Source organism: Thermobia domestica, chromosome 10 (genome assembly GCF_964235325.1).
Source record: "Thermobia domestica chromosome 10, izTheDome1.hap1.1, whole genome shotgun sequence".
NCBI classification, from domain to species: Eukaryota; Metazoa; Arthropoda; class Insecta; order Zygentoma; family Lepismatidae; genus Thermobia; species Thermobia domestica.
This window is the reverse complement of record NC_137463.1, coordinates 116,422,995-116,450,918: the sequence shown is the minus strand read 5'-3', so window position 1 is coordinate 116,450,918 and position 27,924 is coordinate 116,422,995. Positions and strand designations below refer to the sequence as shown.

The window sequence follows — 27,924 nt, the reverse complement described above, 5'->3', positions numbered from 1 at the left end:
TTTTATCTTCCCAACTTCATTTTTCTTGTTTCCCGGAATACTTTTAAACAAATCCTATTGATATTTCATTCCTTCCCCTGTTTTCACTCACGTCACCGGCTTAAATATCAGTCTGTACTTCGTATTCACTACGCATTGTATGTTGAAGTTTTTTACTACAAGCACAGTTACTCTGCCACTGAATTTTCTTGATCAGGAACTTCACTACGTAATCCGTTGTTAGTAGTATTAATTTTCCACCTCTTTCACCCAACAAATTTTAATTTATCCCGTTTGCTATGGAAACTTCACTACAAATTTCAGACACTTCTAGCTTATTCTCTGACCACAAGTTATTCGTTTGCCCCACTTGAAGATCGGAACAGTTCATTTGTACAACTGCAACTTAATTTCATTAATTTTCTTTGTGCAGACAACAGCTTTGGCAACTAACTAGCTATTATGGAACAGAAGAAATTAAATCGAAAAAAAATAAAGAAGCTTCTAAGAAAGAAGTGAAGAACATACCTCCTGAACCCCTGAACAAATGCTTCGTCTGTTGTGTATGTACTTCAACACGAAAAAAACACGCGCGTAGAATACAACTACGAGACTTGTCCAGAACGATTTGTTGTGAACTAAAGTAACCAAACATCCAGGATAACTATCTGTCACGCAGTTCTACAGTAGTCTAGGTTGCAAAATCGTTGTTACGGTAACTCTTCCGTAAATTTCAGGCGAGAGAATGCCTTTACAGGATGAAACCTATGGTACTGAAAGCAGGGAAATCACAGTAGTTTATCACAAAAAGGCACTGAAATATGGAACAATATCCCGCCGCGAAAATACTCCATAGGTAAAATATGATCTACTATTCAAAACTTCGAGGTGTCTTGGGAGGGATTACTGGTTGAGAAACTAGCAACGTAAAAACGAAAAGTGAAAAAAGTAGTAGTCAAGGAGTAGGAACGTAGAACACACATACATGTCACAGGAGGGAAAATTAAATAATCGGAAGAAATAACGTAACATAGTTTTTATTTTGTAAAAATGTGTAAAGTTAGGAAGTGCGAAGCATAATTATAAAAGCACCTATTAATGTACTGAAAAATAAAAAGTTCTACTGCTGAGAGAATCATTGTGGACAAGAGACTGAAACAGGATTGAAAGTAGAATTTGTATCAACCACTGCCACTATGAAATATTAGGAAAACTATTGTTAAAAAAAAATGAAATGAGCGGGAAAGAAGTGCGAGTAACTTAGTGCCTAAGTTTAATCCTGTTGTAGGGAAGTGATAGAAAGGTAGTGTAATAGGTAAAGACAGTTTAGAGGAACGAGTACAAGATGAGAACGACTCAACGAATTTTACTAACAGAATTCACTAGTGATGAGGAAGCAATTGTTTGAGCCAGAGCTATAGGATAAGCTATATTTGAAAGTTCTTAAAGGATGAACAAAGATTCTACAATGGTAAAAGAAAGATTCCGAAATGATTTAAAGAATGTGATAATTCTGCCTGGGACCGATCTCTCTTCAGACCACAAATTCGTTGTCTGAACTGAATAACCAACTAAAGTGAATATCCCGGAGAAAAGAAAAAGAAGATGGATGCTGAAACATGGAAAGTTGATGAAAAGAAAAACAAAAAAATCACAGGCTATTCGAGTTCAGATGAAATAAAATTAAGAACAAAGGCGGTGAGAAATTTTAAACTTTTCGACTGTTAGACTGCAAAGAAAATAATAATCTTCATACACAATAGTAATACAAAAATTTACGCTCGAAATGATATAGAAAATTAAGATCTAGAAGTAGAGTTCTGAACAATGACAAAGCAGACGAGGATTAGCAAACCAAGATAATGTAATATAAACAAAGTTTATTGATTCCTGCAAGACCTTTGTTTCAGGGAATCCAGAAACTCTGATGATTTAGGATTTAGTTCTCTGGGCTTTCGGCATCTAAGGCCATTTAGTCCGTCTCGTAATTCTGATGAAAATGTTAAAGATTAAAATACAGGAAACAGATCGAAAAAAAATATAAGAAACAGGTAACTTCCTAACGAGTAAGGGGTAGAGCATGAGGAAAAATATCAAGGAAATTTATCAGTAGGGATACGGGACAGGGTTGTTGATGACAGTTAGTTAATAGCTATTACAAATAACGAAGGTTCTTACTAGAAAAAGTTATACGAAATAGAAGGGTTAAGTATATTAACTTTGCAGATAATATGGCTCTTGTTACAAAATTTAAATTGAAAATAACATACCAGACAACTTGTGGAAAAGCTATGAAAAATATCGAAAGAAGAAAAAACGCACACACACCACAAAAACCTAGTATATGCATGGTTAACTGAGACGAAGAGAGCTTGTCAACTACAGAAGATGAGGGGGAAAAACGAAACAAGTGATTAGATTTAGGAACCTCATCATATAAAATCTCTGCTCACTGACATGCCACTTGCCGCAAATTTAGAAATTCCATACAATAGGCCTTCACCTAAACTTTTCGTCATGACATAACAGTTCTTCACCACAAACCGTCCTTTAATTTTAGGCATCTAAGTAGTAGCATTACGGAAGAGTTCAACTGTGAACGAGAAGTTAAAAGGACAGAAAAGGACATGCTATTTCATAAGTCCTTGGAAAAGATGCTAAAATAAAGTCAGTCACCCCATGTCTTGTACAGAAATATGGATGAGTTTCTCAACTTCTGTTGATACTCAAAACTGATGCAGCACAGCTAGAAATGTGGATATGGCAAGTAGAAAATTAGTTGAGTAGAAGATAAAACAATGAAGTACTACAACAAGGAGTGTTGCAGGAGACAAGGACGGAAACAACTCTCGAGATAAATGCCGAGGAACAGAAAACGTTTAGAAATTTTAAGAAACTATCTTGAGGAAGATGACATGGTATGACAAGAGGAAACCAGAAGATATTAAGTTCCGCGAAAGTAAAGTGAAATAATTTCCAGCAAATGAATTATTAATGATGGTAAAGTACTTAGACGATTGTGCATTTGTATTCTTATAAGTCTTGCAGAAGAAAAAAATGCGCGGAAAAGAATTACAATTACAGCTGATGGAGAGCTTTATGCATTCTGAAACATTTTGTAAAAGCACTGAAGAAAACATGTACAGCAAGAGTAATTCAATTGATGAAGAGCAGTATAGGAGAACATTTTACGTCCTGTTGAAGATATTAGTTCAATACTGTAATGCACGGAAGGTTTTCACTTCATGTCAAGCGACCCTCCAATGATAGAAAACTGCTTATGATGGTGATTGTTATTAAAACTTATAAATTTGCCCCAAAATAGCCTCGTCTCTTTTAAATATTATTCTGCTTCATAATGTAGTACAGATGAACTTGAATCTGTGGGGCACACACAAGTTGTTCTGCAGAAAGCTTCCAAGAAAATTATATCTTTCGTAAACCAAACTCATTGTTCACTATCCCAAACAATTCGGAAACAGCATACCGCTTGACAAGCTGTCATTATGTTTAGTTACGCTCCCTGTATCTACAATTCTACTGATAAAACTAAGAACATAAAAGATATATAAGCAAAAGCTTCCACACTCAGATTTAGCACACAGTGCACCAACACAATTCATTAACCACATTATTTTCCAACCATCACCAAAACCTGTCCAATTTATTCTGAACTCACCACGTATTAAGTTTACTTAACACACTGTAAATGTTATAGTGTATGGTTTTCCAATACATCATATGTTACTGCTTTGACGTCTCAATGAAACATGTATAGCTTCATCTTCCACTTCGGTCTCACTTTTCAAGAATTTCTAGAATTAGAAAACCTACAGTAAAAAGAACATTTAGATACCATAAAAGTTTGAAAATAAAATAAACACTTTGGATAATCAATTAAGAAAGAATTATTAAGTATATATATAATTACTGATAGCTGTTAAGACGGCACAAAACCTAAAATATGAAAGATACCAAATCATAAAAACTAGAACGTAAAATCGTGAGTTACACTATGTGTATCACGAAAATTCTTTATCTGTCAATTAGCAGTATTCTTCTTGTTACGTTGCATAAAGGACAGGCTTTAATATACTATTATTACTTTTTCTAGTGTCCTCGTAGTTAGGTCTACGCTAATTTTTGGCAAATCAGCTATTGCTTTATAATGATCTGTATATTAAGAAAGAGGGAACCGGGAATACTGACGTAAAATTTGATGTATAGACATGGAGGATATTCATAAATACAATTATCTTATTCTTATAACTGGGCAATCAATCAAAATGTTGAGAAAAAAACACTATCTAATGTACATATGTTTCCAATTACTGTACGATTTAGATATAAAGTTGCAAGTTACAGAATTTGCCAACTGAATGAAAAAAAAACATATATATATCAATATCCCTAGTACTGTATATCTTCTTCGCTTCTAGTAGTTGTGTTCCTTCTAATTATCTCCAGGTAGGAGCCACCAAGTGATCTGATCGTCACCGGACAACGTATTTTTTTCCACGAGGTAAATCGACTTTACTGGTTATTTGAAGTGATATTTCTGAAATATTTGTTTTAATCTGTGAAAGACTTTTGGAAACTACAGGAGCCCTACTCATGTACCAATTTTGGATCTTTCTGCTGATCTAATAGGTCTTAGCCTCTTTATGCCATTTTTGGAAAGTTACAATACCTTAACCATTGGCTTTATTGTTGGTGTAAAGATAATCCATTTCCCAACCCAAAAACATCTGTATACTCTAATGAAAATCGTTCTTACGACAGTCGGCTGCAGCGGATTGTGATGTGAGTCTGTAATTGATATACTGACTGCAAAAGACAGGTTTACGAATATTCCTTTTATAAGCAGAAATTAGCAAAATACAATAGAGGGAACTTTGTTTACTATTGTCGAAGATATATTATTACATAATACTATATACATCATTCATCACATTCAATATTAATACAGTACATTAATGTGTTAATATACCGTAGAGGCCAGCAGAGAAAATTTTACAGCTTGCCAGTGAATAGCATCAAAATTACTTTGAAAAGTGTTCATATGCAAAATAAGCGCAATCGGATTGAATACAAATCTTGTCATTACAGAGATAAATAAGGAAAATTAGCAATACGTTTATTACTTAAGGATTTTTACAGAACTTTAAAAAAAAAAAAAAAAAATCCTATCCTTATCCTAATGGGAACCGTCTTACCGTCTTGTTATCCTGAGGAACAGAGTAAAATTCTTTGTGAAACCTGTTTATCATTTATCGAAATAACAAGTTTATTCAGCCTCAGATTTCCAAAGCTTTAACTCATTTTCCACATATCTATGGTCCATTACGATGAGTGTAAAGGTACACCAATCGCCAATAGATAGGAAGTTTCCCCTTATTTTTCAAATTTATTTTGGCGGAGTTAAAATCATTCACAATGAATCTACCAAGTTCAAGAAATGGATACTTCAGACTTTACCAGACAAAATGAATAATAATAAATACAATCCGTCCACTTTTCTGGTATCAAGCTTTGTTCATTATTAAGATATATATATTTTAATTATTGGAAGAATATTGATGAGGTTTAAAATAATTATGTTCTCAACAATAAATGCAAAAATAATTTTAAAAAATGACAGATTATTCTCTGATTACTCAACCCGTCTTTAGGCAAATGTCAACAACAATCTCTTGAGCTTGACAACTATTATAGTACTAGCAGCGTTCACCCCGCTTCGCTGGGGTCACCCCGGAACGCAATAAACTTTGTTACTTAGATAATTTTTACTTTTTCGCTTTCAAGTGATATGATAAAAACCATAGAAGATTGGAGTAAATGTTAACATTATATCGCCTGTCATTTATGTTAACCCGCCGAGTGACACGGTCATGTGGGTTGCATATAAATACGGTTAGATTTAGCTATGATGAGCTAACAAAGGATTTGTACGTTATGGACACTTGAATGGTCAATTATCTCAAGACACTGGTAATTGAAAATTAAAGTGATATGATAAAAACCATCTAGGGTCCAAATCTTAATAACCCCCCAAAAATGAAAGAAATTGGTTCAGCCGTATTAGCGTGATGAGCTAACAAAGGATTTGTACGTTCTCTTTTATATATATAGATATTATTGCTTCATTGAAAATAAATAAAACTATAAAAAAATGAAGGACAGGGACAATGTACTACATCTATTAACGATTCCTTTGCATTCATCTTACCTTTTACTAACACTTTACGAAAATAAGATTTCTCTGTAAAGTCACTATCCTCCACTTTATGTAATATTCGTTTATTCTATCACAGCCAAGTCTTTCACGAGTAAATATCAAGCAGTTCCCGAGGTTAAAAAAAAAAAAAAAAGCCACGGACTAACCACATCCAAATAGACTTCTAACACAAACTAAACGTAATTATGTGTGAAATTTTAATTTGCCGCAAAACTAGCAAGAAAATGTACACGGAAACTCAACCTGAACTGAATCATATCTACGGTTTTAGTAGCGGAAAATGTAACACTAACAACCAGCACATACAAGATCATCAATTCTTCCATAATATTTTCGCTGTTACTAGGAAGGACGGAAAAAAAGTCTACATCTTAAGAAAGGTCAAGTTCAGAGATTTTTTAAATGGTTTGCCAATGATAAGCAACGTAACGTAAAGCTGTAGTCATCCAAGAGCATTTTCATACTCCAAAGAAACCAATAATAGAACTTTGTTGTTGTTGTAAATATCGAATAATTATTACTTACCCCCCACAAACACTCAACACCGTTTAATGATTTCATCTAGTATTACTATGATACAAGTCAAATTAAAATAAATTTTAAGCGTAACCTACAATAATTCCAATCAAATATCACTACGAAATACGGTTTTTATTTGTATTTATTTTAGTGAATACTGCACTTGTGTAATTAATACTTCTAAAGAAGGAAAAAAAGAAAAATAAAAACTAGAAATCATACATATTACCATGGTTGCTAAACTGTAAGGATGCAATTATTACATGTATAACATACCTGGGTTTTAAATAAGTGGAGTGCGGAAACGACAATGTTTTCTTTTTCTTTCTTTCTTTCTCAAGACACACTCAAGATTTAAGACAGTAATTCAAAGTAATCAACAAAACATTAGGGGGAGAAGGTAATCAGGAGGCCTAAATAAAAATATAACTTCATAAAATGCAATGAAGAATTATAAACATTACTAGAGGCATTGATGAATCGGAAAATTAGGCTTGCACTATATAAAACACTTCGACTGAGGTAAAAGAAAACGGAAGGTATGGTATAATTAAAATCGGGAAAATATACAAAGGAAATAAGGTACGGTTAAACTAAGTCTTAGAAAATTCAGCAAGTTTCCTGCCTGCTGCACGGATTCTCCGTCACTGAGACAAGAGTAAAACCATTTTTGTGTTTGTACTACTAATCACCATTATTCTGTGAACATTTTCAGTGATATTTCATTAAGATTGCAGTACATTTAAATTTCTTAGCTACCAGAGTGATATTTACAATGAGAACTGTATCATTTACGGAAAACCATACATACTGTACAATGAACTATGTAAACTAAATTCCTAAATAAAAGAAGGTTGGATTTTATAATTACACAATGAAATCCAACGAGGTATTTAATTACTGGGCTAAACACCCCAAAACAGAATCACGGTTGTTCAACGTAATAAACTGCAGGAATAGAGTGGACAAAAGTACTACCTATCTTCATTTTCATCCTGTCTCTAACTGCAATATTCTCATTTAAACAGGCCAGAATAGATTCCTTAGTCATTTTTATCGCCAATATCTTTTCTAAGACAATTGTACTCATGGCATAATCCCTACCATGTGATATATTGAGACTTTTGAGTTACTGCATAAGACATGGTAATGGTTTGTAGACAATTTGTATATTCTCTCTCATTCTAACAATAATTTATTTATGGTCTAAAAATCCCTCTATGTCTTGTCCTTTCCGTATATAATACCCAATATAAAAAAATGAAATAAGACTAACAGATTTAAATTTATTTATGAATTAACATTTTTTCCCCCTTCAAAAAAAGACAAAATACGCAAACAGAAAACGTCATACTCTAGTGGAGTCGGTCTAGTTCGTTAAATGGAATGTACAGAGTTTAATTATAATACAACGTGTTAAAAATAAATTATATATATATATATAAAAAAAAAAAAACTATTTCAAGGATACTCGTTCTGGAATTCCTTTTAACCGACTATACATACACTCATGTCCAAAATTGTTACATGTCTATAAATGTGTTGTTGTAGGAATATAACTTGATAACGAATTCGCCCGGTATTTCTTATAACGTTAGTATATGTATAATCGTCAAAGACATGTATGTGGCAAATTTAATGTCAAAAGAGCAGTAAATAAGAACAATAAAACTAAAATAAACTTTCTTGTCCATTTAGCAACATTTCGTTTTATTCATTCTAATTTTCGGATTTATAATCCTTTTCCTATTAAATTTACCACAAATATACATTTCCCGATTATATACTTAGTATCAGTATTAAAAGTACCCTAGAAAATCATTATCAAATTATATTCTTACACAAAGACAGTTATAGATATGCGACAATCATTTTGGACATGAGTGTACCTTTCATATCTTTGAGTGTACCTTTCATATCTTTCAGATATCCTGGATTAAATATATATTTTTTGTTCATTTAAATCATCCTCTCATATGCCATTATAATTATAAATATATATTAATTTGTCGCATTACACTGCTTTGAAGGATAGATATGTGAGAAAGTATTTTTAAGTAGGTAACTGAGGTTTGGATATGATATGAAAAATACTTTCTTATCGTAAGATAAATTATTAGCTTCTGATCTTGTTTGGAATTGTAGATGTGTGGATATTGCCAAATCTTAGTTTGAAATTATGCCACCTCTCTTTAATAAAATTATTAATTATGCATTAATGTGTTTTATTTCCATTTCCTTAATCTGTAGTTCCATTGCAAGAAGCTTCAGCAGCATTTCTCTGTGTTTACAACTTTGATTTATGTACTAATTAGATTAGGCTGACCTTTGAGATTTCAAACATGTGTAAATCCTTCTGCCTCCTGAGATGTCAAATATGCCGCAATAATTGGATACATAGGAAACCAAACTTTTCTCAAAGAAAGAAAGGTAAAGGGCTCATCACTTTACAAAATATCTTTTTCATAAATACACACTATAAAACAAGATTCCCACAAATGCAAGGTGTTCCCCAAGTACATTTATCAATTCTATCGCAAAATAGGCTCTGAATTGCTAAATTTGAAAAACATATGGAGCACGAAACCAGTATAGCGTTCCTCTCAGCATCACGACTATATGAGACGTGGGGTCAGGAACCACATGACCTCCCACCAGAAATCAAACCCGGGTATATAAATTATATGGGGAAAGTACGAAAAAATATAATATTGTGCAAATAACACATGAAAATCAGGGTTGGACCCACCTGAAAAAACCCACTATAAAACCCACCTGGGTTTTTGACCTATTTGTTAGTATATTATTGGTACAACTAAGGTGATCACATTGTAAGTGATTTTTATCAGATTTTAGACTTTCCTTGGGCGAATTAGAGGCTTTCACGTTAAGGTATACAACAATATTCAATAAAAGACCTTTATAAAGTTCTGAATGCACTAAATGATGAAAAAAAAAAAAAAAAACTTACCTTAGCTTGAGATAGTGTTATACAACAAATTAATGTATGGATAATGCTTGTAGCCTATTTGAAGTAAAATAAGCAATTTTGTACTTTAGAAAACATTTTCCGTGAATAGTGTGCTCGTCGACTTGGCGACACCGAAGGACATTATCACTCATACGTTTAACGGGTTTAAGGTCATAGGTGCCGGTACTAATAGTACATATGTAAATACATTAGTAAAACTATTAGTATTATTTCTTCCTTTGATGTAAAACAGAAGTTTCTTTAACTAAAATTTGGTTTTCCAACAATAACAGTTTAGTTCAGTCATTTGTTGCTACCCTTCAAATAAACATTCTGTAGAATCAACACCAGCAATAGCGTAAAAATTCTTGTCAAATTTAAGAAGCTTACTGCTCGGGGTTCCGAAGACTATGTAACGCTTACTATTTCAAGTGCTGAGTTCAAATTTCCGTACTAGTGGAAGATTTTATGTACACGCCGTGAAAGAAGTGCTCGGGAAATTCCCGAATTAAACGCAGAAGGATCGGAAATGAATACATCAACAATAAAACTATTTATTTTACGCTTAAGCCTGCCATACGTCCCGTAAAAAACGGGACAGTCCCGCTTTGGGCCCGTGTCTCGCGTCTCCGTAAATTTAGTCGGGACAGGGAAATGTCCCGTATTTTAACTCCGTTCCATTTCTTATATCAATATCAGCTTATTCGAAAAGTGTAACAAAAAATTCTGACATTGGCTGGGAATCCTGTAATTAGTGAATGAACAGTACGCTGTTGCATGCAACAGTTTCGAGGAAGTTATTACACCATCATGTTCGACTTGACAGCGAGCGAAATTTGCAATGCTACTTTTTCCATTGCACTTGATGGAAACTCGAATACACTCCAAAAAAAGGAATGGCTTTGAGTATTTTTACATTTACAAACACAGGGAAGATGACTGAACTTTTCTCCAGCAACACATTAGATAAGTTAACAAGAATTATAATCTTTTTCAGAGGCTAGGGGCACAGAATTGTGCTTTGGTCCAGGTCTTAGAAAAATGTAAATCTGGTCCTGATAATTACATACGACACAAGGAGAAAAATCAGCTTTTCATCAGATTAAACTGACGAACGTAATTTTGGCAAATACAGCCATGTAAATAAATATTGCTAAACGCGCGAAGAATATTGAAGGTAGATTGTACTACTGATTTAAATAATTTGCCTATTGTTTTCCTGTAAAGCATTTTTATAGCACATCTTAAGTTTTTAAGCATCTTCAGTCTGTACAATTAATTGCAGGGTACGAACAGAGAAAAGGAGCTGCTGCTTAGTGAACTTTCGCCTATTATATTCTTGAAAGAAAATTAAATAAAATGAAATCTTTTAGTCTCACGGTTATGCCTGCTATGCTCAAGGTGACGGTGATGAGAAATGAATGAAATGACGGAATGAAAAAGTGGGAGGAAACGTGAGAATCCCGAAAAAAACCCACGCACAAGATGTTTGTCCACCACAAAGCTCACTTGGCGCGAGCTGGGATCGAACTTAGAACCCCATGCACTAGAGGTGAACGCTTTACCACTGAGCCACTGCGGCCTATTATACTTATGTTCATAACCAAACTACAGTTCATTGCATTCAGTTGTAAAGTTGAGGGGGGAGGGGAATCTGAGGTGTCCCGTATTCTCATGGAGAAAATATGGCAAGTTTATTTACGCTGTAAAATGTCAATTTCATATAAGACATTTTAAACCATTCATTTATTTCATACAACATGAATTGTATCTTTGTTTTAAATTCATAGACCCCTTTTGGTATTCATATTTGGCGAACGTCAGTCAGGCTTCTGGATGAGTTGATCTACATTTGTTCGTTTGTCTGCCGAGCTCCTTCAGGCTATGCGGTTAATGTACGCGTCTTCGGCGTGGGACCCGGGTTTGCTTTCCGGAGGGAACTAGCAGGGAATAGAAAATTGTTGCAAGTTGTGACAATGACAATCTTGAAATATAAATCACATTTTAACACTTTTACCCCAAAGACAGAGAAATATTTTGAAAAAACCCGATTAAACCCGAAAAAACCCATATGGGCCCAGGTGGGTTGGGCTTTTTCAAAAAAGCCCGGGTTTTTTCAAACCCTGATGAAAATAGAAAATTACTTTTATTCTTGTGTGTACGGTTTATTTGTAAATTAATATCTTTCTACAGGTTAATCTAGGACATGAACCACATGGGTTCCCAGCTGTTCTAAATATTGAAAAGCTAATCTTTCAGCAAGGAAGAAGTCCTAATACATGAACTATGAGTCATATTACTTTTCTTGAAAAGAGATTCTCAGATGTTCTGAGTGGCTTCAATAAAAATAAACCGATTCTCCCAGCGATAATGTGAAAAAAAGCATAGTAATCTGGAGACTATCCACACTCAGATCCAACATAGTGTGGACATAATATGAATACTAAATATTGCTTTTTAATCTGCTTTGAGATTCACAACTCGGTAATAAATAGAGAATCAATTTCTCACTTTCACATTTTATTTAAAAGGAAACTAATTTATTTCTCCTCTTGTGAAAGCCATGAGTCTTCATACACTGTCTCCAAACTTGTGTTATACGGATTCGGATTATTGGCGAAGAGGAATATAATCTACTTTTCTATAGCACATTGTTACAGATTTATTGGAGGAATATTCTTCCCAAATATAACAAGTTTCCACCAGAAATGCTTACCAAAATTACAAATGTCGGAAATTCTCTACAATAAAAAGGAAATTATAAATGGTCATCAGAGAAAATTCTTAAAATGATACAAAGGAAGCTCCAAATCTACGATTACTACCTAATATAATTAAATATGTTAATTAGTGAAATATTCTAATGTTCTAATGAAATGTTCTAAATATTCAAAACTGAACTAGACAGCAGATATTGACTTTTCAGAAAACGATGTCTCCATATGTTATAATATACTTAATTATCTGATCTTCCTTCGTCGATTACCACTTTCACGATAAGATCTGACGCCACATGCTGTAAACTGATTTGCTAATAATTTACACTCTACCTTAAAGTATTGTTAATATTAAGATAAATAACCACAAGGCGCCCACTATCTAATTTAGATTACTTTTTTGTAAATGGAACTAAATTAGGATTGTGAAATTAGTTTCTTTTAAGATGACGTAGAAATCACTTGGTGGATGCTTAAAGTAAGCCTTCTAATCAGTTAATTGTTACTTCCTTTACTCCAAGATCTGAAAATGGCGTGCGACATTTATTACAAAATATAAACTAACATCTTTCTTCGGATAAGAAACGTCGAAACTAAGAATTTTAAAACTGAGTGGAAAGGAAGTTTATGTAAAATAGTAATATATCTATATATATAAAAAAAAAAGTAACACAGATCTCAATATATGCACCGAGTCAATCTTTGATAAGTAAAAAATATGTACACAGAGTTTTCAATGCGGAAATTTGTGAGCTAATTAAATCGACAGATTGTAAAACCCGGTCTTAGGAAGCTAGAAATAATTGTAGAGAGTCGATGCGGTGCCTGCGCAACACCCAATTTAATGTGTGCATCTGACCAGTTACAGGCTTTCGTGGGTCACAGCGGGACAGAATATACATTTGTTTAAATCCGTAATAACCAATTGTATGATAGAGTAATAACTAACGAACTATATGGCTAAGCAAAATTGGCACCACTTTCCTCCTTCATTAGATTTTTCGTTTTTTAAAAAATCACAAATCAAACAAAGGACGGTATGCGAGATTTACGTGTTAAGGTTTAGGATCCACAATTGTAAAACCAAAGGGAAATATCTCGGCAGAACACAACACTTACTGTACAGGTGATCAGAGCTACTGCCATAGTATTTGCAGCAAGGAAAAACACCAAGATCATGTCACGCCTTTATATGATCAAATCGTTAATTCAGGTAAGAAATTTGTAGTGAGCTCACGGTGCAATTCCTCACTTGCTTTATACTTCAATAAAATGTCCTGACCTGCAAATTTCATAGTCTTCTTTTTTTTTTTATTTATTTATTGATTTATTTATTAAGTAACGCGAACGCTATTTGTCAACATTACAAAACCCAAAGCTTAATCGCTACACAATCTGTACCTGTGCAATCACCGTGCACAGTCAAATCAGCAGGAAAATTTTTCCCATCTTCCTAGAGGATGAATAAATAAATAAAAACTAGCAAATGGAATACTTCACTCACCTAGCAATGATCCTAATCAATCTTTTTCTCTAATATTTCGAGTGAAACACTTGGTCATTTTTCCCCTCATGAGCACAATATCTTAAGTACTTTTTACTACTTGATTTTATTATTATATTATATTATTTATTTATTATTATTATTAGTGTGTGTGTGCGCATCAACAGAGATAGTTATGAATGTTGAATACATTTTTTCCAGACTTATGACCATCTCTCTAATTTCCCATACTATTATTTTATAACTACAAGTGGTAACAAAAAATGAATGTGAAGATCGTTGTTGTAAAAAGGGCTTAAGCCATCGTGTGCCCCTAAGAAAGAGTAACCGAGTATACCTCTCGAAATATTGGAGGAAAGAATAACGAGAAACATTGAGGTATTACAATGTGTTCCATACGCTCGATAAGTAATTAAGGCAAAAGGAAATTTACTGTAATACTGTAAATTTAAGTATTAGTTAACGCACTCCATCAACCCACAGCTACTAGTCGCTCAGCCCTATACATTGTTTTGCCAGTAATTTCGAAACGAATGAACCAATTAAAATAGTTTCCTCTGACGTATACAAAACATAATCCTCTGTAAGGTTATAAAGAACAGCACCTTAATGAATCCATTTGCTCCCTAATTATGTACAAGCAAACATGTTTTACGGTTCGAGGTTATGGCTTGTAACCTAAAAGATAAACACAAACGATAATCAACTTGAGAAGGTTCTAGATTACTGGTCCCCCATGTAGATTAGTACCTGGGTAGGTTTCTTTCTGTACTAAAGTTTATACATTTAACTTATACAGTATTGTCGAGCGAGCGTTAGCGAGTGAAGGCGGGTTAGGGCCCCGCAGGGCACGCTGTTTTCTGTCTTTATTACTGCTCAATACGAAGGGGGACCAGTAATCTAGAACCTTGTCATCAACTTTAATTTCAGGGATGATGAAGAAGTGAGGAAAAAAGGAGCATCCTAACAAAAACATACATACGATATTCGTCTATATCCCTAAAAAGTGACAATTCAGGCACTGACAATAACCCTCTGACACGACTGTTCTTGATATCTTAAGAGTGAACTGAACCCAGATAATAATCTACGAATATGTGAATATATACGTAGGTTTATATATGGATAATTCTCAAAATAGAGGAAAAAATGCTGTCTCCAGTTAATATTTTTTACAGTTATACATATATTAAAAACATAAAGCTATATGAACAGACTCACTGACATAGTATCACGGGTACTTCCGGTTGCCGTAGAAAGTTGAAATTTGACATGCTCATAGACTTAAGACACCAACACGAAAATAGTAAAAATATGTATATCACACTTTTAGGAGGTAAAAAGGACTGATTTAAAAAATCCCGTGTCATTTAAATTTACGTTTAAATTTAATGTTTTAGGTAACTGGAATTTCGAATTCGGCATGCTTGTAGATTTTTGATACTGTTACCTAAGAAATTTACCAAAATAAAAATTTCAAACTTTAGTGGGTTTTTATGGGGAACTGAAAAACCTTCCCCATAGGACTACAATGATGAAATTTGACATGTTTGCATCCTTTTGAAACTGAGTATCGCCAGACTGAGGGCTCTCGTTAGTCAAAGAGGGTTATTCTGCAATGAAAAACTTCCGAGGTTAGGTACATTAAATTGAAAAAACTCAAAACTTGGCATGCTCGTTAAGTTATTGAAACTAACAAACAAAAAATCGTCAGTCAAAACATTTCTTTTTAGAGGGTTCTATGGAGTTTTTAAAATTCGACCTCATGTACTTTCGAAAGAGTCGTAACTTCTGTGAAATGTATTTATAGCTGCTTGCGACTGTCTAACGCAACCCTACGATTCTCTTATTTTTCTTTCTCGAACTTCAAAACACGCCACTATTAGGTACAGATTACGACAAAAGACACTTAAGGGGAGTATTCCAACTGTTATTTATTATTACGATCACACTATACAAACTATACTAACCATACTAAACACACTGTTGGATTTGTGAAATACGTAGGCAAAACGCTAAATAGTCCCTTTGTATTATACAGTGAAACCTGTCAACTTGGCCACCTCTCTAAGTTGGCCACCTGCTTATCTTGGCCTAGTTCGTCTTGAACCTGCATTTTCCCATAAGACATTCGTTACTTACTGCTATATAAGTTGGCCACCTGTCTATCTTGGAAGTTGGCCACACTGAAGCAATGTTTACCCTATGACGATAATGATAAATTTTCTGTGTATCTTGGCCACGCAAAATACAGTTTAGTTATTTTTCTTAACTCTTTCGAATTCCCATATGAGAGGCAGATGTTCTGTATTTGTGACTGGACACAAAGAAGTATAGATTCGCACGATTTGTTCTTGGAGGTCAATGACCAGAACACTACCCTCATAAAGGGATGAATAAGAAAAAGCACGTACAGGAATTCAGGAAATGGTTGTACGCATTTGTTTACCCTGTCTGTTTTGGTAAAACCATTAGCTATATCAACTCCTCTCATCAGTGGGGAGCTTTAGTAATTCCGGAAAATTCTCAAGGTTAAAACTAACCATCTCAATTGTCAACTATTGGCACCTGTCGGCTTGTCAAAAGATAGTGGAGTTTTTGAGATATGAATTCAATCAAGATTTTCTCAAAACATCTTTTGCTCTGAGGGAAACACTTCTAGCTCATTAACAAGAGGTAGTTAACTACAATATCAGAATGTGCATATCTGCCAAAAAGAATAAAACAAATACGTCTAGAATGAACCACCATTCAAGTCATATAAATTGCATATGAATTTCTCAATTTATAACTTAGCTTTTCTTGTTTTCAATCTGAATAACTCAGTGTGCTATAATATCAGTTTCAATAAACTGCGCACATACACTTCTATTTCATTGTTGTTTGTGTTATTGTGTTTTCAATGCGAATAATCCAATGTACCAGACTAGTTTTCAGAAAGAGAAATGTATGCACATATATTAAACATACTATAGTAATATTTTCTAGGACTGTATATTTTTATGATTACTCTATATACATTATTTATAAGTAGCTGTCGTACCACTGATTATTAAAATTTTACAATCAAGTAATACTAGAAATCCTATTCTAAAAATACACAAATCACACTTATTTTCTGTAAGTTGGCCACCTGTCTAAGCTGGCCACTTTTTGATGGAACCGATGGTGGCCAACATAGACAGGTTTCACTGTATATTTAGGGCGAGAAGGGAAAAAAATCGCACCCCACCCACATCAACCATTGTAAATAAGCGACACTATGAGTTCTTATATCGCAAGCTAAAGTTGAATCAGTAATAAAAGTGTTTACGTGCCTAAATATGTAAGGGTGAAACAGTATTATAATCAGTCCAAGAACAACTTCAAATATAAAGTCGCGACAGATTGTTACATAAAATACTAATCCCAAGTTCCTTTTTGTCCATTAACCTTATTTAAATTTTGTGACATTTGTAGTGTACTTGCTAACATGACCACTCAAACACTTGGTTATGCGTGGTGCAGACAGTATGGCTTCGATAAGGAACTCGTGCTTTTTGCGTGCAAAAGTTCTGAGACTAAACATGCAATAATATCGAATCGTCCCTTGACTCGAAGCACGAGTGCAAACGCTACTTACTGACTCGTTCTATTGTAATAGAAAAAAAAAACTGCAAATCAAATTCTAGCTGTCACGTTTTCATTAAAAAGAGTTGATTGTAACTGCTACAAGGAAAAAATATATACATATAGAATATTTTTTAAAAAATGGCAAATTCGTTACTAGGCATACTATATAAATTGTGTAGTACTTTCTTATAATAAATGAACTTAAGTATATTTTTCCCTAGTATGCATACAAGGGTCAAGAATCAACATTTGTGGATCAAAACAAATCAATATACACAAATAGTTCTATTGGAATTGCGTTAATGGTTTCATACATTATAACATATTCGACTAGCCTGAGGTTTACCCGGTAAACTGTCACTTTCAGTTAATCAATGTTTCAATTTTATTATTATGTTAGCTCTCATACACAGAATACCGATAGTATGATGCCACGAGATTCCTGCATTCAATATGCATGATGATGCACTCCTACAACACAAAATCAATCTCCTAAGAAAATTTTTTTTTTTTTTTTTTCTTCAGCACCACATGATTGTCGCCAATCGAATAAAATTATACAAAACTCGGTTCAAGGAATCTTCTTCTGCTATTCGTACAGCTAATATGTTTCTTCTCACTTACCTTTAAACACTTTATTCCTCAATATGCTTGTTTTCTGTCAAGAATATTCACCAGCTATTTTGACAACTACTCTACTATCTTCACCACCGATAATCAGAAGCCATTGCCTATGCACTGCGCACCGCACGACACTGAAGCAGACGGCAGAATGGGTGTAGACTACAGCGTTGCCAGGACATACGACAAGTCAGTCACTAACAGTGACAATTTTCACATTAATCTACATTCTCTTTAACCATATTGTAAAATGATGTGTCTATAGATGCATTCTTTGAATTTAAAAGTAGCGTAAGACGATCGATAGAAAATGCTGGTAGGAAGTGTGTGCAATACATAAGTATTATAATACGTAATAAAGAGTGAAAACGTTGCCTTATTTCTTACGTGACAGAATTGTTGCTTTCTTCTTGGTAAGTGAACAACATGCCTTATGCCTTGAAAGTGGTGAAAGTTTTGTAATACAATATACATTTACTTCTTGCATAGCGTTTAGAATATTCAAGCCACGGAGCTAATTTGAAGTATTAGTAATTTGACATATGGATTCGGTTCTAGTCAAGATACGAATGCGTGACCATGATTTTATGTTAAATGATTAAATAAACACAGAGTTAATTAGGGATATTGGGATATGTAATGGAAATTAAGAGAATATTCATTGGATGTCCCATGAATATTCAATGTTTACTCCCGATAGGTTCATAGAATTTTAGTACTGTAGTAATAGTTAAATTTGATATGACAATTACGTCGAATTGAGGTGCTTTCACTGAATCTGACTGCAATTGCGGATGCGAATTTACTAGCACCTGTAAATGAATCCCACTCCCTCCACTAATACCGATCTGAGAATTGCGAAGATGGGAATGATGGGAAATGACGAAATGATGCGAATGATCCCAACATTCTGGGATTGTTCATCAGAACTTGTGTAAGTAAAGCATCGTCCGCAGTCGAAGCGATTCAGTTTTCGCCAGCGGCGTAGCGAAAGGGAACGCCGGTAAGCCCGGCATCCCCTGTTAATAAGAAAAAGTACGTGTTTCATTATATATAAATTGTTTGCTTGTAATTATTACAATTATTTCCACTGCAATCTTCTGGATGCGCTCTCTCGCCTCACTTTGACAAGCGGAACATACAAATGCGTGTCACATTTTCTGTCTTTCCTCTTGTCGTACGCTATGTTCCTTGGGCTTCCAGGCCTACTGCAAGCATCGGGGTTTTCGTCTGCTTTCTGTCGAATGCAGATGCCCAACTACTTGCTTTCTTACCCTCCTCACCCCTTGCAACTCTACATTTTGCTTTAGATATACGCTGGCATATTCAAGTATATCCAGCTCTATATATTTTGAATTAAGCTATAGTTTCTGTACAGAACGTACGAGCGCTAACATAAAAAATGAAATGGAATCTTTGAGTTTTACGTCCCACGGTTATGCCGGTTAGGCTAAAGGAGACGGTGATGATGAGTAATGAATGAAATGGTGGAATGAAGAAAGTGGGAGGAAACGGGAGAACCCCGAGAAAACCCACGCACACGGTGTTTGTCCACCATAAAGTTCACTTGGTGAGGGCTGGGATCGAACCCTGGACCCCAAGCACCAGAGGTGGCGCTAACATCAAGGAAATAGAACAAAACAGAAATGGTTAGTTCAATGCCTTTTTGAAGCATGTCGGTTATTTAAATAATAGTATAAAGATAGTTATGTTTTAATCGTAATTAAATGCATCGTAATTAAAGGCAAACTATTAATTTTCATCATAAATACATAGTATGTCCAGTGGCGTGACCAGAAACTCTTTGAGGGAGCTCACACACATAAGCAAAAATATAAAGCATTCTGTAGAATCACAGTCACCAATCTGGTAGGCCAAGAAAGCCAGCATTCCCCGCCCCTCGCAAAGATTGCATGGGCCCTTCAGTCACTGGCACATATCCCGGGGAGATGAGGGGAACATGTCCCCCAATAATCCGATTTGAAATTGTGATGATTTGTATAAGACTGCCACAAAAGAAAGTGAGATGAAACTGATGACCCTTGACTTATTTTTAAAAAAGAATTGTATTCTTTAATATTTCATTGTCATTAATTATTATTAGTCTATTTTCAACTGTTTGTTTAATTCCTGTAAGGATTCCTATAATTCTCTTGTGATCATCATAATTTTGCTCAAATAAGAGTATTGTTGAGCCATACATAGTTCATTTTCTTTCATAGTTTTAAGGAAGTCATTATTTATATTATTACAAAACAAGTGTCCTAAAATTTTAATGTATATCATTGTGGAAGCGTAAGTAGAAACATATCAATTATAAATGAGCATGTATTCAGATTTCAGAATGTGTTCACGGCACTGTTTTGTAATACAGATATGTACCACAATTTCATCTACAACGTCTGGTATATAATATACAACAGGCTCACCTGAGAAATCAAATTCATCTACCGTAACATGAGTCTCATCTCCCCTCACCAGAATAAGCCTCAAATATGCCCTCCTCCCTCAAATCTGCCCTCCTCCCAACGTTCAAGACAACTCTGCTCCCCTGATCCTCCACAGCATTGTTTTTCAACTTCATAAATATTTTGAACATCGCTTAAAAATACATATAAATGGGAACGGTCTTACCCGTCTCCCGAATGTTAAAGACAGATTTGCGCCCGTGCCTTCAGTATCTGGTTGTGTGACAACGAAATACATACATAGAAGCAGACCCCCAGAATTGGTTTAAATACTTTCTATTTGCATTTTCAAATCATATACGTATACACTCAGGCCAATATTCACGAATGGATGTTTGAGTTCCGGACCCAAGATGACTTTAAGAACGAGATTGAAGTATGGTATGTGGTAAAAGAAGATACCCACGAGAAAGAAATTAAGGGAACTATACTGGAAACAATGTTCATACAACAGTAGGGCCGAGTTTTCTCGTCACAACGGTAGTGGCAAGAAGGAACTGAGACAATTGCTTATTGGCTTCTAACGTAATCCACGCATTTGCTTCTGTATGTCCCACTAGGCCACCGATTAGGGGGGGGGGGGCTCTTCCTAATTTTTTATAACCCTATATTTCCCGTCGGAATAGCTAAGTATTGCTGATTGTAGTAGTATTGTATCACACAAGTGACTAACTTTGGCATCCCCATTTCGGAATACGACGCTACGCTACTGGTTTTCGCCGCGGGAAATGAGTATGAAAGTAATGATGATGATGATGAGGATAAAACAATAACAATCAAGTCCAAATACCTTAGAAAGAGCTGGCTTAGGATTTTGTATTTTGTCTATTTTGATAAAATAATCGGTTTCAAGTATTAATACGGGCAGATCTCCGTTTAATATCAAACCCATAATTACGTACGAAATAAAAATAATTTTCCTTGTGAACAGTCCCGCATTTTATTTATATTATATTATAAATGAAACGAAATTAAAGCTTTCAGTTTAACGTCTCATCTTTATTCCTTTAGGTCAAGGAACGGATGATTAAGGCAAATTAATGATGATGGGAAATTAGTGAAATGAGCTTGTGGAAAGAAATGGAAATACCCCGAGAATTCCCACGGTTACAAAGTTGTCCATCACAAACTTACTTGATCGGAGATCGAACCAGGGACTACACTCAGCAGAGATAGGCGCCTTACCACTGAGCACCCGTGCACCATATATTATATTATATTACAATAGTTATCTAGATATATTATAGTAAGGTGATATGAATGAAGTTGGTGCAAAGCATAGGGGCCGATCCTGGGTGGGGAGTGAGCTTGGTTCCCTGCAGTTAGCGTAAGTTATGTCTAAAAAAACTGAATGAGCACCCCAGAAATTAGCGATAAAATTTCGGATCCAGTCAAAGGAGTTGAGTTCGCTCATCACATTCGCATATGTATTCTCAGATAGAGAGAGAGAGAGAGAGAGAGACAAACAGACAGACAGACAGATAAATGATTCGATATTCGCTTTTTATTTTTTCATGATTCTTATATACTGACCTAACTAATTACAACAGTGGAATCTTTTGCACGATAGACAATTAAAAATGGAACATGAAAAACAATTTTTGAAAATATTAAAAGTTTTATCTCAGTTTTTACCTTTGTTTAGCTATGGAAATAAGGAAGTAGGGAATATTCCGTAACAGTTTGTGTGAACAAAAATTTTTGATTTAGTTTGCCATAATTGACATACCAGCGATAATATTGATTTTTGCTTTGCATTGCGCTCTGTAAATTTTGCTTAGGTTAAGTCATAAATTCCCAACTCTATATTGCCAAGTGATTATAAACCTCGATCCATGTTGATTTACGTCAATACAAAGCAAAATTTTCGTTTCTGTTTGCTATATTCAATTATCATATATTGTTTTTGCGATCTGACGTCAATGGCGCAAATTTTACGTTTTGGAATCATTTATCACCCTGCAAATTTTCTCAGATTCAGTACCGAAAATTCTTCACGTTTATTTTGCGTTCCTTTAGGTCTGCAAATTTTGCGAAAACTGGTACGGAATAATGCCCCAGATTCTCAAACTTACGATAGTAAAGCAGGAATGCTAATCGTTCATCTGTGCCCTTCAATTTCCTCTTAAGTTATTTTCATCAAAGATGTTATAAAATAGAGGATATGCCTATGTTGCAAATTGATGAAGCCATACGTCACGGTTTCGCCAAGGCTACTATGCCGTCTTTGTTGCCTCAACTTACAATCAATGTCCTATAAATTAAAGTTAGAAACTTCAATATCGTCATGCTGTTTCTTGAAAATTATTATCAAACAATGAGAATAGAATAGAATAGAGTATTTATTGTCATTAAACAACATTTCTTGCAATAGACATTGTCAGCATATAAATAAATATATACAAAGAAAGAAAAGAAAAAGTTACAATTTTCACTTGTCTTCAAATTCGTTGATGCTATAAATAGAATTACTTACAAGAAAAGATTTACAGTATTTTTTGAAATCATTATCACACATCATTCGTATATGCATTGGCAATGTATTATATAGTTTCATTCCTGTATATTTATTACTGCTTTGTGTTATACTTAGCCTAATATAAGGCGTATTTAAGCCATCTTTATGTCTAGTATTATATGAATGGATATTATTACGATAATCTAAACTGCTCTCATTTTCTTTAACTTACATAAGACAACTATAAATATATATAGAGAGGGAACTGTCATAATTTGTAAATCCGTAAAATATTGTCTACACGATACACTATCAGTTAAACCTTTTATTGCTCTTATGGCTTTTTTCTGCCATTTAAAGACAGTCTGGGCACCTGGTGAATTTCCCCACAATATTATGCCATACTGTAGATGAGAATGAAAAAAGGCATAGTATGCTGCAAGAAGCATTGTTTCTGTAACTGTTGTTTTGACGATAGAAGTAACTGTAGCGATAGAAGTAAACCCAAACCAATTAAGGTTAGTGAACCCGAGCTCGAGTGAGCGTGAGTCCCACTAAAAGTAATGAGTCCGAGCTTCATTAAGGGTAATACCTCCAAACCCGAACGAAATTATTGAACGTGAGTTCCGTTAAGGGTAGTAGGCGCGATCTGCAATTAGGTTAGTAAGTGCGAGCCTCATTGAAGGATGTGAGCCCGAGCCCACATAATAGCGAGTCCCACTAAAGATAATGAACCTGGATCCTACATGAGCAGAAGCCCCACTGATGTCAGTGAGTTCGAGGTTTATAGATGGTAGCGAGCTTCAGCTCAGTTGACTGAAGTGAGCCTGCGCGAACGAGCACGAGTCCCATTGAGATTAGTGAGCCCGAGCCTAAGTAAGCGCGTGCCATAAAGAAATTAGAGAGCGCGAGCTCCAAGGGAACCTATTGAGTGCGATCCTCATTGAAGGATATGAGGAAGCTAGTGAATGCGAGAATCATAGGAAAATGAGAGCCAGAGCCAGAGGAAGTTATAAAATAGGATGCTATTATATAACATCCTTGAGCCAGAGCGTCAGAGCGCGAGCCTCAATGGAAATAGGAACGCGAGCCCCATTGAAAGTAGGGAACACGAGCTCGTAAAATGTGCATGTAACCATTTTGTTTGTTAAACCAAAGATGTAAATAAAAATAAACACAATGGGCCTTATGCAGAATCGTTTTGACGCGTTATTAGTGCCATACTAAAGAGTTCGACTAACATATGTTTCCTGCAGTAGTCTGGCCTTTAGTATGACGCTAATCATACGTCAAAACGACTCTGCATAAGGCCCAATAAACGCTACAGGCCTTCCTTATGCAGAGTCATTCTAAAGCGTGATTAGAACCATACTAAAGAGTCCGACTAACATGTTTCCTGCAATAGTCACACTTTTAGTATGACTCTAATCATACGTCAAAATGACTGCGTAAGGCCCTAAATGTTTACATACGGAGAACCTAATGTTTTGAGCAAACATTAATGGCGTAAAAGAGGGGAGCGAATGAGTTTTAGTGTGCCCCCTCGTAATGTAGTCGCTAACGCTCTCGCCTTTGGTGCGAACGGTCCCGGGTTTGATTCCCGGTGGAGGGTACTCAGTCGTAAAAGTGTAAAACGCTTCTTTAGGCCAACCACCCTGAATGAAGTTTTCCTTGGTTTTCCTTATTCACACCAGACAAATGCCGAAGTGGTACTTCCTTCCCTTTCCCCGCACAGTGTGCTCGCCAAGGGACGTCATCAATCAAACCCGTCAGTCAAAAAGGTTATATATGCGAAAGGCCCAGAAATCTAAATCCAATCAGGTTTAGCGATACTCTAGATCAGCGTTTCCCAACCGGTGTGCCGCGGCACACTGGTTTGCCGTGAATGGGCCGCTGGTGTGCCGCGGCACACTGGTTTGCCGTGAATGGGCCGCTGGTGTGCCGCGAGGAAATCGAAACAAAATGATTAATTCTATAGCAATCAAATTGCAAAACGCAGGGAAAAAGGTATATTTGTATTGTACATTACTATGAACCTCTACTATGAATCTACAATTTTAAGTTTCATGTACTTTTCTGTACATTTCTAATGTTGAAAAAAAGTATTTGTTATTGTTATGACCATTTTGCTTCTTTATTGTTCAGACTATTTCGTAACTTGAAAATTTAAAATATCATTCAATACTTTCGACAAATTACCTACATTTGTGTTTTTAAAAGTAAAAGAGATTTGTTTACATAGTAATTTACCACAGGGAAATACCAGTGATCGAGCTTTCTTCTCTGTGAGAAGGAGATTAGTAACCACAGAAAAAAATACCACGGTATTTTATATTTACAAATAATAATATCTATAAGTGTGCCGCGAGAATCCAAGTTACACCCGTAGTGTGCCGCAAGTCGAAAAAGGTTGGGAAAGGCTGCTCTAGATTTTCGGCAGTACCTAGTTAAGGGGACAAGATAGGTATGGGCAAGTCCTCTATTTTATAACATCTTTGATTTTCATTTAATTAAATTATCACGAATTTTAACTAAATAGTTTTTAAATCAGACATGCGTATAAATTACTCTCTAATACTGAATTAACATAGATGTAAGTCACCAAGCAAAATTGTCGGGTGGGAAATTTAGTTCAGAATAAAAAAGAAAATAGCGTAAGTGACAGTTGAAAATCAGCCCCAATTAGCATTTTGTGAAATACTGTATTGTAATGACACGAATTTTTATGCTTTCACAGAAAATTGCTTTATTTTCATTCATAGGATTTACCTGAGGTGAAGACTAACAAGAAATTATTCACAGACAACAGCTTCTGGGCTTTATGCAGAGTCATTCTGATGCGTGATTAGTGCCATACTAAAGTGATCGACTAACATAAGTTTCCTGCAGACAGTGTTGCCAACAACCTCTGAAGAAAATAGGCTAGATGATCTTCAGAAATAAGCCTTTTTACGCCAAAAATGGCTAGATTTTTGAGCAGCCAACCTATATAACTCACATTGTAGATTTTAAATCCCTTTTTTATGTCTAGGATTATACGTAAGTTATAGTAAAATTTGATATGTTGGATTTTATTCGCTGAAAAATAACAAGCAACATACGACTTTAAATTGTAATAAAATCCATCAACAACTCTTCTGGTTTGCGAAAGCCAACAACCATATTATCAGTTGAATTGAAATAAGTGATCATCGATGACGTCACAGCTAGCCGTGGCGCTGAAACTAGATGCACCATCATTGGATTGTGGATTGGTTGAGTTAGTGTACCCTGCCATTGTACGAATTTTCAGCACATGAATCATCATGATTGCATTGAGAGTTTTTAGGCTAAAATCCTATTTGTTTCCTTTAGTAAACAAAAACAATCTCGTAACTCCGTAGGCGGGGAGAGAAAAGAAGAATGAAAAGCAAGTGTTTATTGCGTAATAAAACACCCTGGGCCTTATGCAGAGTCGTTCTGACGCGTGATTAGCGCCATACTAAAGAGACCGACTAACATGTTTCCTGCGCTAGTCTGAACTTTAGTATGATGTTAATCATACGTCAAAACGACTCTGCATAAGGCGGCCTCTGTCTAGAGAAATCAATTAATACGATAATATATAATAACAAATAGGATAACTTTTTTTTTAAAAAAAAGTACACTTTATTTTCAAAGAAAAAGTATTTTTTAGAATTAATTTAGCGGGTAATAAAAAAGCCAAAACTGGGAAAAGAGTTTCATAAAATAAGCTATATTTAAGGTTATAAGCATTTTGTAGATTTGTATGGCTAAATGCCTCTCCAAATAGGCTAGATGCAGTGTGGTAATTGAAGGGGGGGAAAGAGGGAAAGCACCTGTGAACAATTCCGCGGAACCTCGTTCCCTTTGTGATTTCTAGCGGGGGGGGAGGGGGACTGGGTAATGACCCAAATTAAATTTATATACAAATAAAAATCATCAGTTTTTCAAATTACTAATAAGGAATCTGTGTCGAAATAGAATCTACTCCGAGAAAGTTTAGTGCAGTGCAGTGGCGTATTTAGGGGGAGGGTTATCGGGCTCAAGCTCCTCTCGAAATAAATTTGATGGTTTTTCGCATTCCAAGAAGGGTTATAACATTAATCCTTCTCACCATTTCTAAGAATTTCATTGACTTTCCATTTTCTTATGCTCTTTGTTCACAAATAATATACCTACTGTATTTGTCCAATTTTATTCCATGTAAGGACTGTGTTCTTTTTTCTATCTTTCGTCCATTCTACTCTTCTGTTTCTTTTACTTGGTTGCTACTTTCTTTCGTTTCTCCTAGCATAGTTTCGACCGTTATTGGTTGTGATTTGAGTCGGCCGTCGTCAGTAACACCAAAACTAAGAGAAGCTGATAAGCCAAACTGATGTTCCACACGAACTTGCACGGATATCAACATAATGAGACTTTAGTTATTATAGCAAAGGATTATTTACATCGTTTAGTTATAAAGAAAAGTAAATGTTTGAATTAAAGAAAATCAAGAGAGGGGAAATACGAAGCCCGGGAAATTAGGTACGTCAAGAAGATGCTTCCTTTTTCTTCTATGAATACAATTAAAGGTTAGATTGTTAAATTGTTGTGTGTATTATATCACATAAGATTCACCAGTCTACAATTATTGCCATTGAAACTGCAATCAGTGTACTTCAGCTTCAACTTGTCTCAACATTTTCTTTCAGGTAAAAACTTACACAGATAAAACTGAACATTTCCATTTTTCTAAATTGAAATCAGTTAAGTTGAAATGAGATTACAAATATTCAACGTGTGTTTGTAGGAGTGTCATTTCGGATTTGCCTGGGAGGTAAGATCCTCCACCGAC

At 35.0% G+C, this 27,924-nt stretch overlaps 1 protein-coding gene across 7 annotated transcripts in view; it reads right to left on the bottom strand.

The window, feature by feature from the left end:
• LOC145662670 (putative fatty acyl-CoA reductase CG5065) overlaps positions 1-18,318 on the bottom strand; it is a 323,802-nt gene extending 305,484 nt beyond the window's left edge. For 3 of the 7 annotated variants that reach the window (XM_081728475.1, XM_081728474.1, XM_081728478.1), the window contains exons 1-2: positions 18,165-18,315; positions 3,659-3,809 (exon numbers count right to left, since the gene is read on the bottom strand). The gene's annotated coding sequence lies outside the window, so the exon portion shown is untranslated. Of the gene's footprint in view, positions 1-3,658; positions 3,810-18,164 lie in introns of all 7 variants that reach the window. The other 4 variants (XM_081728476.1, XM_081728473.1, XM_081728477.1 and 1 more) reach the window with 4 other exon arrangements.
• Between the last annotated feature and the right edge of the window lie 9,606 nt (positions 18,319-27,924).